General features: G+C 34.1%; 1 protein-coding gene across 4 annotated transcripts in view; it reads left to right on the top strand.

Moving 5' to 3' along the window:
- The window catches only part of Sgcz (sarcoglycan zeta), a 1,143,866-nt gene that overhangs the window by 528,311 nt on the left and 601,926 nt on the right, over positions 1-13,629 (top strand). Inside the window, exon 1 of one of the 4 annotated variants that reach the window (XM_011242138.1) lies at positions 10,262-13,138. The exons of the other annotated variants lie outside the window; for them this stretch is intronic. The gene's annotated coding sequence lies outside the window, so the exon portion shown is untranslated. Of the gene's footprint in view, positions 1-10,261; positions 13,139-13,629 lie in introns of those variants that run through there. 4 annotated transcript variants of the gene reach the window in all.

Below are 13,629 nucleotides of genomic sequence, written 5' to 3'. Positions count from 1 at the left end.
TGTTGAAAGAAAATATACACCACCTATAGTTAATTACATGAAGTAAAGAAATGTGGCACAATCTTCAGCTCGCAGGAAGGATTAGCCCTTTGTTCCTGAAGAGAGTGAACAGTTTATGCAGAAAAAAAATTGTCTAAATGAAAATTTTAAAATAAAATAAAAGCTAGATCATACAAGTTTTTGAAGAAAATCTGCTGTTGTTGGTAATAAAATTGTGTGCCTTCTATCCTGCTACTTTCTGCAATGACAAGGTATGTCTATGACAGGATGATAATTGGCTTTAAACATTTGGTGTTTTGGAACCATGAATTAGAAACTTTGACACATTTTCTGGAATTCATAAATATGGTTAATTCTTAAATTCTAGAGTGTCTTGTCACTTTTAAATTTAAGAGGTTATTGTTGAAACTGTTATTAAAGTTGAAAGTAGAAGAATTTGACTAATTTCTAGAAGCACATCTTATAAAAATTTAAAAAAAAAACCACATGCTGACAATCAGATGAACTAGTACCATTTCTTGAAAATACTGTCTTTTTCCCACTGGGTGGTTTTAGTTCCTTTGTCAAAGATCAAGTGACCATAAGTGTGTGGGTTCATTTCTGGGTCTTCAATTCTCTTTCATTGATCTTCCTGCCTGTCTCTGTACCAATACCCTACAGTTTTTATCACTATTGCTCTCTAATACAGCTTGAGGTCAGGGATGGTGATTCCCAACCGAAGGTCTTTTATTGTTGAGAATAGTTTTCACTATCCTGGGTTTTTTGTTATTACAAATGAATTTGCAAATTGCTTTTTCTAATTCTATGAGGAATTGATTTGGAATTTTCATGGGGATTGCATAGATTGTTTTCAGCAAGATGATCATTTTTACTATATTAATCCTGCCAATCTATGAGCCTGGGAGGTCTTTCTGTCTTCTGAGATTTTTGATTTCTTCTTTCAGAGACTTGAAGTTCTTGTCATACAGATATTTTACTTGCTTGGTTAGAGTCACACCAAGGTATTTTATAGTATTTGTGACTATTTGTGACTATTTGGTAGGATATATACAATAGGTATTTAATGCAATAGGAGACTTTACTACATAAATTACTTTATGACAAACCTGCAATTGTATAGCACTTTTTATATAATTGCATAAATTGAATCACATTGATGTTTTACCTATGAGCTTGTTTTGTGATCTATAATGCAATTAAACCATGTCTTTCTCAGTAGTGTGATTTAGTCTAGTTTGAATCTGTGCAGATCTTGAGTTTTACTATTGTAGTCCCTGTACAATAAAAGCCGCTGAGACTTTTTAGTAGATGAAGGCAGGACATTTGTTACTCAGTGCTCTAAAGACTCTAACTCTCTGCACACTACCCATTGTGGGTCCCTGTATTATTTCCAATCTACTGCAATAAAGAGCTCCTCAGATGTGGGTTGAGTGATATACTATTTATGTGTATAACCATATAGTAATTGCACTGCTATGTTCTTTCAGTCAAATAATAGTAATAGGTGTCCCCATAGGAGCCTATTCAGCTTCAGCTTCTTGGCCACTTAAGCAATGTCAGGTATGACTTCCATATCATAGAGTGTTCCTTAAAGCCAATGGGATAGTGTTTGGTTACTCCTATAATACCGGGGAAAACATTTTTTAATGAATGCCATTATTAATGACTATTAAATTGGAGTTAATAATATTAAACTAAACAAAAATCAAATTTTAACAGAGAATAATTGTAATTTACATAGCTTCAGGAGGAAATAGCCATAGGTAGGAGACACTATGCTTTTCTTAATTTGAGCCTGGCCAGTCTGTGTTTTTTCCTTCAGCCTCCTTTCTCATAATCATGAATTTTAGTTTGCGAGCAAAGGTTGAAGTCATAATTAGGATTTTAGGAATACTGATTTGACTTAAAATGGTAGAAATTGCCACAGATTAGGAAGAATTCTTTCCTCTTGTTACTTTTAGGTTAAAAGTCATACAAATAAATGAGCTCATGAAACTTTTTTTAAAATTTTTTCTATTGGTTATTTTGTTTATTTACATTTCAAATGCTATCCCCCTTCCCAGTTTCCCCTGTGCAAACCCCCTCCGACTCCCACTCCCCTCTGCCTACACAAGGGTACTCCCCCACTGACCAGCTCAGTCCAACCCTACTGCCATAGCATTATCCTACACTGGGGTATCAGCCTTCACAGGACCAAGGGCCTCCCCTCCCTTTGATGGCAGACAAGGCCACCATCCTCTGGTACATATGCAACTGGAGCCATGGTTCCCTCCATATGTAGTCTTTGGTTGGTGATTTAGTCCCTAAGAGCTCTTGGGAACTGGTTGGTTGATATTGTTGTTATTCCTATTTGGTTGCAAACCCCTTTAGCTCCTTCAGTCCTTTCCCTAACTCCTCCATTGGAGACCCTCTGCTCAGTCTGGTGATTGGCTACAAGCATCTTCATCTGTATGGATAAGGTTCTGGCTGAGCCTCTCAGAAGACATCCCTATCAGGCTCCTGTCAGCAAGCATTTTTTTTTTTTTTTTTGGCAACAGCAATAGTGTTTGCAGTTTGGTGGCTGTATATGGGATGGAACCCCAGGTGGGGCAGTCTCTAGATGGCCTTTCCTTCAGTCTCTACTCCACTCTTCGTTCCTGTATTTTCTTTAGACAGAAGCAATTCTGTGTTAAAATTTTGAGAAGGGTAGTTAGTCCCATTCCTTAACTAGGGACCATGGATATATATCCAACTTCTGGATATAGTCTCTACAGTTTCTCTCTCCTCTTTGTTGGGCATTTCAGCTAGTCTCATCCCCATTAGGTCCTGGGAGCCTTCTGCTTTCCTGGCATCTGGGACTTTCTGTTGGCTATCCCCACTTCTCCATCCCCCATTGCTAGATACCTCTGTTCAATTTGGTGAACCTCTGTCCTTGAACAAAGTGATATACACCAGGTAGTTGTTTTGATTTTACAAATTTGTTTAAATCAAATAACAATATTTCAAGTTTACAGAAATTATTTACTTAAAGTCCAAAAAGAAATAAGTTTAGGGATAAATTATGGATTCTGGAGAAAAAAAAATTGTATTAGGAACCTATAATGCTTAGTAAAATAAAACTAATTTAATATATTACCTTTATTCCGGCCCATCTTTTCTTTATCTTTTGCCGCTGAGACAGTAATTCAATACATAATATAACTATGGATGCTAAGTGATGCAATACATAGCTATCCTAATCCTCCCTCTCACACTTTAAGATACAAGAGGGGGTGAGACTAAAGCAACACCAATTCAGTTTTCCTGAAATATATGATAAAATAAATTCTGTGAACTCAAGATGGAGTAAAACAACTGACTGGATGCTAAATTGATTACTTAAAATTTTGCTATCAAAGCTTGCTCTCATTAATATACTTTTAACAGATTCTATACTTCTTCAAATTCAAAACTTAAGCCATTTAGAACTCATTGATATAATTTAAACAATAATGGCTCTAAACTCCAGTGTTCACTTGGACATTAATGGCCAAATATTTAATAAATACAAAAAGGTTTTTTCTGTGAAAATATTTGAAAACCATTGTGGTTTTATTCCTGCTACCATGATGACCATAAGCAACTTGGAGAAAAAGGTGTTTATTTCAATTTACACCTCCATCATTGTCCATAACTGAGTGAAGCCAAACAGAAACTTTGTGGCATTGAAGCAAGGACATGATCAAGCCACTTAGAGGCTCAATTGCTCTTGCTTGGTCAGTTACCTTTCTTACAGAATTGAGCTCCAGAGGCCTAGAGATGGCACAGCCTACTGTGCTTCTATACTAATTAGAAATTAAGATGTCCCAACAACATCGCCACAAGCCAATATGATGAAGGTATTCGTCAACTGATCTTTTTTCTTGTCAGAAGACTTTTTTGTTTTCAGGCAAATTGACAAAAAAAGCTAAGGAACCTATAGTCAGAGTTCAATTTAAAAAAATTCAAGGCAAGATTTGGAAAATATTAGTACCCTGTTGTGAGTATATGACAGACTTAGTGGTAAAGATAATTAATGGTGGAAGAAACTGAACTCGAGAGAGTTCTAAGTAATTTTATTATAGTCACATAGTCAATGTTTCATAACAAACATAAGAAAGCTATCTCAACCTTCAAAGTCCTAAAGTGTGTTCCTCATGATCATGTTTGCAAACATAGAAAATGTTTTATCACTATAATTGATCTAAAGTTATGTATTCTAACTTTCTTGCCAATTCATATATCAGTTAGCAACATTATTCAGTCTGAGTCCTAGAATCTGTGTTCTTTTACTGTTTTAAGGAACAAAGATATATTTAAAAAGAGCTTCTAACCACAGTAATCCTGAAGAAATGCATTGAACCATTAGTTATATAATGTTTATCTTAATATCCATCATTTTAACCATATGCAATATAGGAAAGATCTATTTTTTTATTAAATATCAATACTCCTCCACTCATAATAAAATTATCCTAGTAAATTAGTGGTAAGTTGAAAATGTAAGTCTAAAGTACATTTCACACATGTAATATTATTCTAAATATCTGAGTCTGAGCATGTCTATTTCAACTTAGTTCAGACATTTAATCTAAAATTACACAACCATTATTCATAACAGAATTTATTTTATTAAATAGTGGTGTGGAGCCATGAAAATTTGTATTTATAGGTATGCAGGATGTAAACATGCACATACAACCTAAATAATATTGTTAACATAGTTTAGAGCATTGATTCTTAGCCTCATGATTTATAATGGACTTGGAACATTGACTGCATTTTGTTAGCTTATAAAAAGATTCAAATACAATAACAGATATATGATGACTATTGGATTCATATTACACTCATTCTATCTTAATATTCAAAAATCACCATGGAACCATCTTAACTAGGAACTGTTTGTGATCCTAAAAATCTGTGATTTGAGATCACATAGCTGTAGTGACCTTTTCTGCTCTGTGTGAATCTCAGACATGTGTTTTAGATAAAGAATGTTGCCAAAATCCTTTGTGTTACAAGACTAATATCTAGCTTGACACTGCTAACAAATGGTGAAATTCTTAAGATGTATGGCCTACAGGAAGTTCTTCGTGTCACAGGGGATGTGCTCTTGGAGAGTATAGTTATACGCTGATCCACCTTTCTTTATATCTTTTCATTCTTGGGCATGAATTAAGAGTTGTTTTCTCTCTCAAGTGCTTCCTGATGTGATGTGCTTCCTCACCAGTGGTCCAAAACAATACAGCCACTAATCACAGAAAGGACTTTCTAAAACTCTCAGAGAGTGTTAGAAACAACTTTTTATTTTATAAATTGTTTATCTCATGTACTTATTACAGTGACAAATATAACATTGAGATCCTTGGTGTCTGGGGTATATTCTGTTCCATTTGTTTTATGATAGTGTTCATAATGAAAGCTGACAAATTATTTCAATTCTAATATGAATAAAATGGTTTGGTTGTGTTTATTATTATAGTGGAAACAGAATTTATTTTATACTTTTTCTAAGGATGGGAAGAAAAATGCATTAGTATTTCAATATCATATTGAGTAGAAAGGAAAACATGATTTTTTCAGGTTTTGAAAATATATAAATTTAAACATACACACAATATATATATATATATATATGCATGTATATGTATATACATATTTGAGCTATATAATAGTATGCTGTAACAGACACACTCATGTTGAATATTGAGAAATTCAGAGATGCATCTAACTGTTAAGGGTTGCAACTACAAAGTAGCTGACCTGATATTGGCTTCAATTCTATCTGTGCTTTGATATACAATTTTGAGAAAAATACTTTTCTTGTTTACAAAAGGAATTCTAAACATATCTTAAAAATTTATAAGAAGAAAGAAATGAGAAAACTACAAGTAGACTTATAAGGAAGATTATAATAATAGATCTTAAAGCTATTTAATCCACATTCATATTATTATACTTCATATAAAAGTATAATGAGTTCTAAGGAATGCTATTAATAGAGTATAATAAATGATTGGGTATTATGATAAAAATAGTTAAATGGGTTAGGTGTTATGGTAAAGGAAGAGAGTGTTAGGAATGAAAGATTGGAGTCTTAGTTTTGTGTCTTGGCAATCACATTATAAAGATCGATGAATATTGGGCTGGAAAGATAACTCAACAGTTAAGAGCACTTGCTCTTCCAGTGCACTTTGATTGGATCCATTGCACCCACATGGCAATGCACAAACATTTGTAACTTCAGTTCTAAGGGGCCCATGACATCTTCTGACCTCTGCGGACACTGTGTGCATTGGACCCACAAACATACATATAAGCCAGACACCTGCACATATAGAAGAAAAAACATACCTCCTAAATATCATAGCAATCTATAACTATATTTAACTGGATTACCACAAAAGAGTTACTACAAAGATGAAATCTTGATGTTGAATGAATACTGTGTGCTTTGTTGTAGCAAAGTAAAATATACCAGGACAACGGATTCTGAATGTTAGTGAGGAAATATGTGGGCTAAAAAATCATAAAGAAATATAAAGGAAAAATCACTATTATTAAAGTATCTTATTAATTTACTGTTATCTCACTGCTTCAGAAAAATTACAGGGGGATTTCTGCTCATTAAACTTCTGAGCCACCATAGCAAATTATAATGAGTTGCTTATTAAATTAGCAATTTTCTGTAACTGGTATGATTCATCAATTTCTCTTTTATTCCTGGCTTTCAGATTAATAACTAAAAGCACAAATTGCTTGACATGGCTCTTCAGTCAAACTTGGTGTTATTAAGAGTCCACAGCCAAGAAAGCATTTCACATAACTGATTGAATAGATTTTTCCCTACTGTTATTCACAAAGTGTTCACAAACTCACATAGATTTATATTTCTGAAGAAGACCATGCCATTAATTTACTTATTCAATATGTATTAATTGCCTTCTGTGTATCAGACTAGAACAGAGATAAATCCATTGTAGAGAGTCTGTGGAGTACACATGATATCATTAGATATTATAATGAATAATTCAGCAGCATTTGGAGGTGGAGAGTATTGCAGATAATATTTTTTAGACTTCATAGAGAACACTAGCTCTTACATGGTATATTGCTTTAGAAGTGTTCCCAGTAAAAGACCAAGTTATCAATACATCTTTAATAAACCACCCAGGGGAAGAGGTGAGCAACCATAATGGCTAAATAAGCTTGTGTTTTCAGATTTTAGCAGAGTATCAGCCTTAGCATAGTGAAAATAATGTAAGATAGTGGGAGATCAAATGAACAATGTACTCGATTTCAAGTCATATAGAGGCACATGGTTCAAAATAAGTATATTGCATTGTTTTTATCCTAATGGGAGGACATAGAATATCCATATTGGTGTAGCCATATGATCTAATAGACCTTTAAAAATCTATATTTGTTATTTGTTAAGTGGCCCTTTATGTGTTATAAGGCTATTACATCAGCCCAGGAGAAAATGATAGATAACTATTCAAAGGTAGTAGTGACAGAGAATCTAATGATGTTAGAGCTATTCAGATAATATATACGTGAACATACACACACACACACACACACACACACACGCACACGCACACGCACACGCACACACACAGGCACACGCACATGCACACGCATAAGCAAGCACACGTGCATGCGTATGCACACACTCATGCACACAAGCACAGTGAGGTGAGGTCATCAAAATTGATAGATACATATGGAATGCTAGTTTAGAGAGCCATTATTGTTTCAGAATATTTCACAAGAGCCACTGGGACAAATAATGGTGATTTTCGTTAAGATGAAGAGCAGTCAAAGGATTTGGTAGTTGGTAGTTGAAGAAAAATTCTGAATATAGGTTTGAGTTTCCCTTAGATATTCATTTAGAAATTTCATGTTTAGGGGTCAGAAAGAAAGTATAGCAATGGAGTGAAGAAAGTCATCGTGTTAGAGACACCATTATTTAAAATCACTAAATCATGGAATCAACCTGTGTTTGTGAATAGATGGAATTATTAAACTGTGATATATACATAATGGCATAATATTCTGCCCTAGCATATGATGTGCTCTTCTCATTTGTGATATGCTAAATTGGTAATGTTATTTTAACCTGTACATGGAAAGGCAAGTATTACATAGTCTCACTCATGTATGGAATCTAAAATGTTGATTCTTTAAGTGTAAACAAGAATAGGACAGAAGAGAATGTGAGCAAGACTAGATTAGATGAGGGAAGATAATTTATTTCCATAGAGAGAAAAAGAGAGGATTTTGTTTTGTTTGTTGGTTTGTTTAAAGATTCAATATTCAATACTATAAATGCACAGGAGGAATAATATCTAATGCTCTAGTATACAGTAGTGTGGATTATAGTTAACACAATTCATTATATATTTTAAAATAATTAAAATAATGACTGAGTATACATATCACAAAATATGTTTTTGAGGTGATAGGCCAATTATTCTGTATAGTTTGATATACAGTGTGTAGAATTGAAACATCACGTTCTATGTTATAAAATGTATTTTTCTATTAAAAATAAATTGAAGATAGCAGAAATAAGAAATGGGGGGAGGCATATGGGGATAATATAGACTTACCTATTATGATTTTTCACAAATAAATAAAATGTTTGTTGTAAATATTATGAGTGTGACAGGGAATAAACATGATCATTTAAGAGAGCACAAATTTATTAAGGAATGAGTGAGCTGATAAGACCTGGTGATAAGGCTCACACTGAGACTCATGTTTCCAGGCTAACTGTAATATCTACAGTCTATTGGTCACAGAAAGTGATGAGTGTCATAGTAGCAACTGAAGGGCACTCTGTTTTGATTTGTTTGTTTGTCTGTTTCTTGGATTTTTGTAAAAATAGGAAAAGAAATAGTTTAATAAACACGAAGTAGAAACGGGATTGGATTGTATGGATTAGTTCACCTAGAGTGTATTTTTAATCTACAAAAGAAGTATAGTAGAATTATTGGCTCCAGAATTGGCTTATGGGAATTGTAGTGCTAAGTTTAAAGCAATGACACTCCGGTTATTTCTCCCTCTCCCTCACTCATCTGTGCAAGGCCAGGCACTGCACAGAGGGGCTGAGTGAAGCATGTATGACATTTCATTTTAGATAGGTACTTAAAATGGTTGTTGGATGCAGTATATTGATTTTTGTAGTCCGAATGTTTGCATTACTTTAGCCAATGAAAGTGCTGTCTGTTCATCCTTAAAACTTGGAGGTAATTTCTTCCCAAATGGCACATAATGATACAAAAGGAGAGTTAAAGGCTTGGACTCCTCAGGGAGGTTTCACCACTTGCACAATTTCACATAGCCGTTACCTTTGGTGATGTGTCTTTGTTATAACATTTAATACTCATTCAATTTTCCATTGTCTTTTTATTTGATGAAAAACCTCTATGTGAATTTTTGTCTTGAGGAAGTTATTCCTGTGTCTTGTACTTTTATGGCTTTTGTGTCCCTATTGTCCTTTCTTATAGTTTTATTACTCAATTAAATTTAAATGTTTAAAGTTAAAGAATTAAATTTGAAGCTAAGTATATAAATGTAGATAAAATAAGGAATTAGCTGCACATGCCCAGAATTCCCTTTGTCGTGCTTTCTATTAGTTATTAGTCCTCCCTCAACAATTCCTCTTTCTTGATAATTATTATTTTTTCTCAATTACTTTCTATTCCCTAGTCTTTGAAAAGATTTATTTCTGGCTATTGACTTTGATGTTTGCAATCATCCTTTGATTTGAATGGGTTAGTTATTTTTTTAAAATCAAGTTGTTTTCATGCATATTACAATGTTTAATAATTTTTTATTAGTTGTTTTTTTCATTTGCATGTCAATTGATATCCCCTTTCCTGGTTACACCACCAGAAATCCCCCATCCATCCCCATATTTCCCTCCCCTTTGCCTCTTTGAGGGTGCTCCTCCACCTATTCACCCACTCTTTCCACTCCACCTTATCATTCCCCTATGTTGGGGCATCAAGCCTTCACAGGACCAAGGGCCTCCCCTCCCATTGATGTCAGATAAGGCCATCCTCTGCTACATTTGCTGTTGGAGCCATACGTCCTTCCATGTGTACTCTTTGGTTGAAGGTTTTGTCTCTGGAAGCTCTGGATGGTCTGATTAGTTGATATTGTTCTTCCTATGAGGTTGCAATCCTTTTCAGCTCCTTCAGTCCAATCTCTGGGTTGCCATTTTGTCTTATTGACATTGTCCATTGCCTTACAGAAGCTTTTCAATTTGATGAAGTCCCATTTTTTGATTGTTGATCTTAGAGCATGAACCATTAATTTTCTGTTCAGGAGATTTTCCGTTGGGCTGATGTGTTCAGGCTCTTCTCCACTTTCTCTTCTATTGGATTCAGCATATCTGGTTTTATGTGGAGGTCCTAGATCCACTTGGCCTAAAATTTGATGTCCACTTATTGCTATGTGGATATTTCAAAGCTCATAGCGATTTGAAAAAGAAATTTCCTGAGGAATACATTTTTACTCAACAAATTAATATTTTATTAAATTAAGTGGTTTATAACTACTACTTAGCTTCTTACTAAGATTAAATTTGGAACGACATGAGACAAAGTAATAATTTATACATTTCATATACAATTTACTATGAATTTGAGTATTTGTGTGTGTAAATTTATCCTTCCTAATAAAACTACTATGAGTTACTAATAATGCCATTAGGCTGTTCACAGATAAAGAAACTGAGCGTAGTTGAAGAAAAATAGCAAACTCATGGAAAAACCATGAAGTGTATTACATAACTTGTGTGTGTGTGTGTGTGTGTGTGTGTGTGTGTGTGTGTGCACATGTGGGTGTGTTTGTGTGTGTATGTATGTGTATGTGTGTATACCCAGCCATACTCTACTAGTTAATGCCAGAATTCTGTGACAGTTGATTATACAAGGAAAATGTTACTCCTAAACGTTCTTGATCTTGATAATTGCCCTAGTTCTGTTTCTATTGTTGTGATAGATATGTCCAACAGCAATTTAAGAAGGAAAGGGGAAAAGTTTATTTACTTTATGAGTTACACTCCATCAATTGAGGGAACTTAGGGCAGAAACTCAAGGTAAGAGCCTACAGGCAACATCTGGAGGGACAGTAGGAGAATGCTGATTACTGGCCTGCTCATCCTGCTTTCTCAGAACTCCAAGAATTATTTGCCCAGACATGGCACTTCCTCAAATGAGCCAGTTCCTTCTACATCAATTATTGATGAGAAAAATCCCCTTCAGGCTTGTCTGTAGGCAATGTAAAAGGGGCAGTTGACAAAAAAGTAATCAGAAGAAAAATGTAAATAGATGAGAGATTCTGCAATATCCAATAATGCCCTCTATATATATTCCAGCACAAGAAAAGGAAACTGAAAAAAAAACCTGTACACATGTCTATTATATATGCATGCGTGTGATGTATATAATGTACATGATGAATATGTATATGCACATATACATGCATATGCATATAGCAAATTTTATTGTCATTCGTTGGTATTCAGTTGCTTATTTCAAATAGAGAAATTTCTCACCTTTATACTCGCATAAAGAAAAGTTTAAAGATGATAAATAATTGGTGTCTTTTTTCTTTGTGGTCCTTTCCAACATCTGCCATGTCGTTTTATTTTATCTGTCTCTAATGTATGTATGTCCCTTGAATATGTTCAGGTTGAGCATCCATTCTTTCAAGTTTTTCCAAATTCCTTATTGACCTGCTTTTGCTTACTTTCCCACCATCAAGTGAAGGTGAAAACATGTGAATATATAGAATCTGTCATGTCTGCTGCTCATTTTGCCTCATTCTACATCTTTGCTTAGTCGGTGGCTTGTTTCACTTACTGAGACCAGATGTTGGGCTCAGTGCCTTCAGAATTATGCTCCACCTCGCGAAGGTCATAGGCAATAATTTCATCTGGGAGCAAATTGTATCATGTTCATAGGCCTAAAACTCAAGTACCATGCTTTTACTTTCAGTAAGTAAAGGACCACATCTACATTCCATTTGACCTTTCAGAAGGATGATTATGTGAATCTGAGTGGTCATTAACTAGGAAAGGATTCTTTCAGGCTTCATAGCTATTTATTGGAAAAGGTTATGTGGAAAAATGTGAAATATTGTCCTTTTAAAATGAAAACAATTCTCAGAAGCAGATTGAAAGTTTACTCAATAGCAGGAGTGTGTATGTACACTGTGTGTGCATGTATGTGTGTGTGTATGTGTGTGTGTAATAGAAACAAACAGGGAATTTGACAAAATAATAAGGTAGAATATTATTATGGATTCTAAAAAGAACAGGTATTGAGGAGTATTGGAGTGAGAAGGAAAGAGAGAATTGTATGAAATGTAAAATACAATCTTTAGAGTAAAACTTCTCTAGGCAGAACTATATAAGATAATGGATATTTGCAGCATGAGAACCCCCAGCAATAGTTTTATAAAAGATGGAACTAATTGACCATGAGAAAGTAGAAAAACCTTAGTCATGTTCTAGGTACTATCATAGGTATCTGTTGAATAAGAGACATGGTAAAAGGAAAGATCGAAGCTAAATATAAATTTACTTATCAAATGTATACTCATTAGACTCATTACACACATACTTCTTAACTGCAGAGATTATACCAAGTGTGTTTACTAGCATTTAGTCTGTGTTGAGAATAAAATAATGCAGTAAAAAGGAATACACTAAAATTTAGAGCTTTTTGCTTGTTTTAAACAAAGGGTCCTAAACATATGCTGAACAAGGGTAACAGCAGTAGACATGCAAGAGTGGATGGGCAGAAGTGAATGAAGCCTAACCCTACATTACAAATATGAGCACTGCAAACAGTGCGAGAAATAGTCTTCCCCAAGGGAAAGCATGCCATTGTTTATTCAATATCACATGATCAGCCCTAAAAAACATCCATGAGTAACATTACAGAGTCTGAGCAAGTCATATTTATCTATATTTCAATATAGATATATGCATGCAAAAAGAATTCATGAAAAAGAGGCGACAGATTTGAAAGCTACCAACAAGAGGTATACAGGAGGGCATGGAGGGAAGAATGAGAAGAGAGGATTGTAATTATGTTATAATCCAAACTAAAAGAAAGTAAGTAACATCAATTGACTTTTTTTCATATTTTCAGCAGTTATATGAGCTACATGTGATGACTATCATTTTCATGTCAGCCTGGAAAAAGAGGCCTAATAAGATTGCCAAAGCCATATATAGTGTGTAGCAAAATCAAATTTGAATTCTAGTGTTCTCTCTTAAGCAAGCAAGCAGTAACCTGGTAAATGGAAGACTTGAGTGATGAAAATCTGTGACTATCCAATAAGCTTTCATAGTTTATTATGAAAAAGGGGATAGATATTTTTTTAATATTGTATTTATTATAAGATATTAGACAAACTCCTAAATACTCTGGATCTTTATTTTTTCATATCTCCTGTAAGAGTATAGAAGTGTTAATAGGTAAGACTTTTTTGTTTACTATGTTCAAATGTCAATAACAAATTGATTTACAATGGTGAGCTGGATATTATTTCTTATCTTGTTATTTTCTTCTGAACTTGTTTCTCCTTTGGAAATCATACCCC

The sequence above is a fragment of the Mus musculus genome, chromosome 8 (genome assembly GCF_000001635.26).
Source record: "Mus musculus strain C57BL/6J chromosome 8, GRCm38.p6 C57BL/6J".
NCBI lineage: Eukaryota > Metazoa > Chordata > Mammalia > Rodentia > Muridae > Mus > Mus musculus.
This window is presented reverse-complemented; position numbering and strand designations above follow the sequence as displayed.